At 44.9% G+C, this 6,000-nt stretch overlaps 1 protein-coding gene across 1 annotated transcript in view; it reads right to left on the bottom strand.

Annotated features, from left to right (window-relative positions):
• The window catches only part of RBM47 (RNA binding motif protein 47), a 148,073-nt gene extending 144,904 nt beyond the window's left edge, over nt 1–3,169 (bottom strand). Inside the window, exon 1 of the mRNA XM_037530603.2 lies at nt 3,152–3,169. The gene's annotated coding sequence lies outside the window, so the exon portion shown is untranslated. The remainder of the gene's footprint in view (nt 1–3,151) is intronic.
• Nucleotides 3,170–6,000: the final 2,831 nt, after the last annotated feature.

Genomic DNA, 6,000 nt, shown 5'->3' on the forward strand with positions numbered 1-6,000 from the left:
TAAGTGGTATTTTTACAGCAATTCATCTCTGACCCACACCTTCAAGTTCAATTCTTGAATGAAGACTCATATGAAATAACAATGGTGGAGTAAATGGGATTCATACACACTTCTGGCTCTGGGGTCATTTCTTCTTCATATTTTGCTTTCAGAAAGTTGTCTTCCTGTTTTTTCTTTTTAGTGCATTTTTTTCTTTTTAGAATGGTAAGCACCAATATAGTCTTTCAGGGCCTGACATTCTTGCTGAAATGAAATTATATTCTAACATCAACCACTGACTCTAGCAGTGACAACCAGTCCAAGTGCCAATGACCCATATGACTCCTCCCCTCAAAATATTGTCTTTGTGGTTTTCAAAACAAACCCGGACATGTAGTAAGATTTGCTTAATTCTTTCTTCTTTTATTTATTTTTTTAAAGATTGATTTATTTATGCATACAAGAGCTGGGTGCAGGCCAGAGATCCGGGGGGTGAGAGGATCCACCAGAGACAGAGTGGGGAACAGAACAGGCAGACTGACGGAAATACACTGCTGAGGGGGGGCAGTGGGCTAGACAGGAGAGGTCTGCCTCGCCATGTAGGTTTCTTCCTGGCTGGCTGGGGATCAAACTCGTCTGCAGAGGCTGCGGATTGCTTCATGGTGTAGTGCTTAACCCCTTGCGCCACCAGGGAGGCCCCTCTTTCTTCTTTTAAGGAACTGATTTCACTTATCATCAGCATAGTACCCATGTTTCCAAAGCCATAGGCAGTAAAAAGGTAAATGAAGCTCCTTTGAACTCTTTGGACAAATAACAATTTGACACTGACATAGGAACGTAATTTGTGCTTTTACCACAAAGTATAGGGATACACAATGTCATTAAGACTGTGCCTAAGTGAATATGGCTATGTGAATTGGAAGCAGGAGGTTGAAGTAGAAGCATGTGAAATCTGTTATAAATATTACTGCCCATACTTAATTAAAAAAAAAAAAAGACACTTGGTAAGACTTCAAGATGCAGTTGAACATGCCTTTATTGTAGCATTAGTGTCCTTTGATTATCATTAATTAAATCCAAATGTTTCTGGTCACCTGGATTGTGAGCCCTCTCCTGGGGGACAGGGGGCACAGAAACTGTCTTGTTTGGCTGTGTTTTCCCAGCTCCAAGTAGAGGTTCACATGGTGGGCACTCAAGGAATGCTTAAGGAATGAGTGAGGAAGCTTCTAAACCTATGGTCAAGGAACAAGGTTTTAGTGTTCTCTCTGCTTCAGTTTCCTTGACTATGAAACAGGTTTCCAGGTTCATAAGTTCTAGTTCTTCTAAGATGCTTGAAGGATCTAGTTTGGTGGTACCTACAGCAGGGGGAGGGACTGAACAACCTCCAAGGTTCTTTGTGGACTCTGTGATGGTGAGACCTCATGAACTCTCTTCTACCTTGAGATCTGGGTCAGAATCTCTGGGTGTGGAGCCTCATTCCAGCAACAATTTTGGCTATTGAATTGTTTCTGTTTTCCTCTTGTTTACCATCAGGAAATTTCCCCTTTCCATGGGGATTTTCAGAAAAGGTCACACAGCCACTTCAGAAAAGTATCCTCTTGTTGAATGATAATGATAGCCTCTTTCTCTAGTTGGCAACCAGAAGCAACTGCTGTCTGATCGAGGCAGAAGTGGGGTGAGGGGTACTGAGTTGGCCCAGGCCAGAGGGAAAGTCCAGTCTCCTGTGATGACTTTGGGTCTGTGGCAAAATGTCTTCCACGGAAGTGACAATGAGGCAAATTTCCAACCAAGCATTGCTGGAGCAGCAGGCGGAAGGAAGTCTCTTCTGTGACCAGCGCTGGGTTTATAGGGAAGAAGTTTCAAAATACTTCAGAGCATCCCATTACACTGTCATTTTTTTCCAGTTTGCTTTTAAAATGCATACAGGACTAGCCAATGCCTCTTGGGATCAAGGACAATTCTGCTCTAAGTACAACTATTACTCTGGGTAGATCCATCAGCATAAATCAGCCTATCAGTCACAGACTTTCTGAGGCCCCACCTCATGCTAGACCCTGCACTAGGGGTTGGGCTCAGGGTGGTGCATGAAATCACAACCCATAAAGTGATGGTCTGGTTGGGTAAGCACAGACATGCACAGCTAATTATTCTAATGGCTTAAGGGCTCTGCTCTGCCTGGGAATATAGAAGGGGGAAGAACAATTTAGTCACATCTCTGCAAGTGCTGTCTATTCATCCACCCGGTATGCTGGCAGGCTGGACATTCTGCCTTCCCCTCTTACAACCAGTGCACACAGCTCTTCGGACCTGAGCCCCCTGCTGCCCGGTTCCTTCAGTGACTTCCATTCCCTATCAGATGAGATGTACCCCCAGCTCCAAGCAAGAATACAATTTGAGGTCCTCCCTGGTGGCATAAGGGGTTAAGACACAGCCTATGAAGCTATGCACAGCCACTGCAGCACAAATTCGATCCCGGGCAGGGAGATGACCCACATGGCATAGCTGACCTCTCCTGACTCACCCGCTGCTCCTCTCAGCAGTGTTTTTCAGTCAGTCTGCCTGTTCTGTTCCCTGTTCTGTCTCTGGTGAATCCTCTCACCCCCCACACCTCTGGCCTGTACCCCCGTTCTTGTATGAATAAATAAATCTTATTTTTAAAAAATACAATTTGACTTCTACTTTTCAGTTTTATCTTTGCCACCTCACTGAATGGTCGCTAGTCCATCACGCTCTCTTCATGTCTCAGTGCCTGTGGTTCCCTGTAGCAGATGCTCACAACAGGCCATATTTTTCTGCCCACACAAAAGTTGCCACAAACCACTACATCTTGTCTTCTGTGGCTTTTCTTTGGCTATGGGAGCATCCTAGGGAGGGAGCGCCAAAGTATGCCTGGAAGCCACACCCTCAGTCCCGTATCTTTACCCTTCTGTTGCAATAACTCTGACACATGCTTTCTACTACACTGACCCAGAGCACTAAGGAACCAAGCTCCAGTGGCCCACAGTGGTGCTGTCTTGATAACACACTCTTTCCCATATACTTGTTGTGTTCCCCACACCCCTACTGCTGTTTTCTAGAATCATATCCCACATTAACTATTGCATTCAAGCTTTTGACTCTGGGTCAACTCTTGTAGGGATCCAAGCCAAACAGTTTCCTTTGAATCCCCCACCTCAGCTCCATTGCTCTGTCCAGTTGATTGAGGTCCTCCTTCTTGAGCTCTCCTGGACAATCACCTCCTTTGTGACATCATTTTCCACCCACCAGACTCCACCACACACAGTGTGAGATCCTTTGCCCTTCGTGGAGACCTCTCATGATGTCATCACAACATTGAAATTCTCTATAGGCACATTTGACTTTGCTCACCAGAAACTTTGACTGACTCATCTTTGTCAACTCCGGTTCTCTCAGAGTGCCTTGTACAGAGTAGATACCTAATAAATATTTGATGAATGAGTAAGCGTTCCTTTACTGTGGTTTCCTAGTTATAATCCTAAGAAGTTGGAAGCCATGTTCCTGATCCAGCACTTCTAGGCCAATGAGAATTCTTATTGTGTTTTAGGAAACCTCTCCTAGCCCTGCCCAAGCACTGACTCTGATCTTACTGCAAAAAAGGACTCCCGTTCCACGCAGGGCATGTCTCCAAACCGACTTGCCCAGGCCATCAGGAGTGAATTCCAAGGGTGTGAAAAAAGAGCCACCTTAGAACCCGAGGGCTGGAGCAACGGCCACATGAAATTTGCTGCTATGAACCTGGAGCAACTCTGACAATGCCATCAGTCCCTAAGAAAGCTGCTATCTTTGTAGTTTTTATCACAGGGGGGGAAGGCAGCTCTGCAGTCAGCCGAGGGCTAAATAAATAGCCCAAAAGGAGATAGAATCCTAGAGAGGAATCCAAAACTGTTGGTGGAGCAGGCAGCTGGTCTTTTGGGAAGGTTGGTTTCAGCTGACTTTCTGTGCTTTGCCTGCGGTGTTATTTTAAAATCTCACTGCCAAGGAAGACCTGATCCCCTCTGAAGAAGCAGGACTAGCAGGGATAGAAGGCACAGGCTGAACCCCCGCCATGTTAGACTTCAAACAAACAAACAGAAACGAAAATTCCAGAGCCACGCGCAGGCAAGTTGGTCCTCCCTGCCGAGCAGAAATGGAAATGAACTAAACAGACTGCAGTGGAAGAAGTGGGGGTTGGCACAGGAAAATGACCTTGCCTTCCACCATGGTGTTAGAGAAACCAGGCAAGAACCAAGGAGGATTTGAAGAGGGGCAGGGGCGGCCCTCAGTAGGCAAGAAAGAAAGGGGCAGTAGCCTTTCCTCAGGGCTGCCAGGCGCCAGGCAGGTAGTCCCCACTTATTTCTCACATCAGCTCTTTGAGCTATTGTTACAGCCATTCTACAGTGGAAAAATAAGCTCGTTTCTCCCAACTAGAAAGGAATGGAATTTAGTTTTAAATGACAAGAAGAGCTTGACAATTCATTTGTACTGAGTTCAACACACAAGATGACCATATTGTTTGACTTAGGTCATGGACTCAAAATATATCACAGCTTAAAACTCTGCACACACCACTTTATCCTTCTCTGTGCAATGGTGTAAACTGCCTGCCTTTGGGTGCCCATGAGGTAGGCCCTTGGAGTGGGGTGGGAGGGGAGGAGGAAAGATCGTTTAGAAGATCAAGTTTAAAGAGGGCTAAGTTTTGGAAAATCTCCAAATCTAAAGTGTTTGACCTAAAAAAAAAAAAAAAAGAGGAAAAAAGGAAAGGAGCAGGGAGGCAGACTGTAGGCAGGGGATTTAAATTTTCACACTTCCTAATATTGGTTACGACCATAGGCAGACATTGAAATACCATGGGATTGGCAAGTCCTGCCCTACTTTCAATTCAGCCCAAAGCAGGAAGGCTTAGGTATGTCACAAGAGAAAGCCTCTTGTTTCTGCCCTAAGACCAGAACAAAAAAATTGGGAGGAGACTCCCATCTTGACAGCATGATTTCCAAAGAAGCCTTGCTAGTCTCATGACTGTGATGTCTCAAGTGTCACAATTGTGTAACCTGCTGATATTTAAAGTGATCCTCATATCCATCACATAGGATTATGAAGATAATGTGCATTCATTTTGGTAAAAGGGTAGAAGAGAAACGACTCATTGAAGAGCCAAGACAAGAAGAAAGAAACCTGGGCTGGAATCCTAGACACGTGGGCTCTAGTTCCGGCTGTTCTACTCATTTGTGCTTTCCTCTGCTTGCAGAAGGGGCTGTGCTAGATGACACAGGTGAGCCCCTCCAGCTCCAAACATCTCAGAGGCTTTCAAAGAGGCAGGCAATTGACCGTAATTGGAGCTGCTTGGCTATCAGCTGATGAGTCAGAAAGCAATCCAAGGACAATTTTTATTGTTCTTCATTTCAAATTCCCCAATTTGGGATATAAAAATTGAATAAGAATAAGAGGGGGCCTCCCTGGTGGTGCAAGGGGTTGAGACACAACCTGTGAAGCAATCCGCGGCCTCTGTAGCATGAGTTCAATCCTCCCCACTCCCCCCACCCCCGTCAGCCAGGGAGCAACCAACATGGCGCAGCAGACCTCTCCTGACTCGCCCGCTGCTCCCCTCAGCAGTGTACTTCCGTCAATCTGCCTGCTCTGTTCCCTGCTCTGTCTCTAGTGAATCCTCTCATCCCCCACACTTCTGTACCCCAGCTCTTCTTGCATAAATAAATAAATCCTTAAAAAAAAGAATAAGAGAAAAAGATCAAGAGGTGAAAAGGGAAACTACCAAACAAAATTAAAAAAATATATGTATATTTTAAAGATGTAAATAACAAGCTGTAAATAACAAGCTAGACACTGCATATACTAAAAGAATTTGGGGTGGCAATGTTCTACCCTGGAAAGAACACAGACAAGTTTTGAATCCAGAAAACCTTCATTTGAATGACATCATGATAGATACATCTTTATAAATCACATCTGTATATACAACCTCAAGTAAATCTCTTCTTCTCAATTGAGCTTCAATATCTTCCTATA

This window comes from Talpa occidentalis, unplaced genomic scaffold (genome assembly GCF_014898055.3).
Source record: "Talpa occidentalis isolate TD23 unplaced genomic scaffold, MPIMG_talOcc4v2.1 talOcc4.6, whole genome shotgun sequence".
Classification (NCBI taxonomy): Eukaryota; Metazoa; Chordata; class Mammalia; order Eulipotyphla; family Talpidae; genus Talpa; species Talpa occidentalis.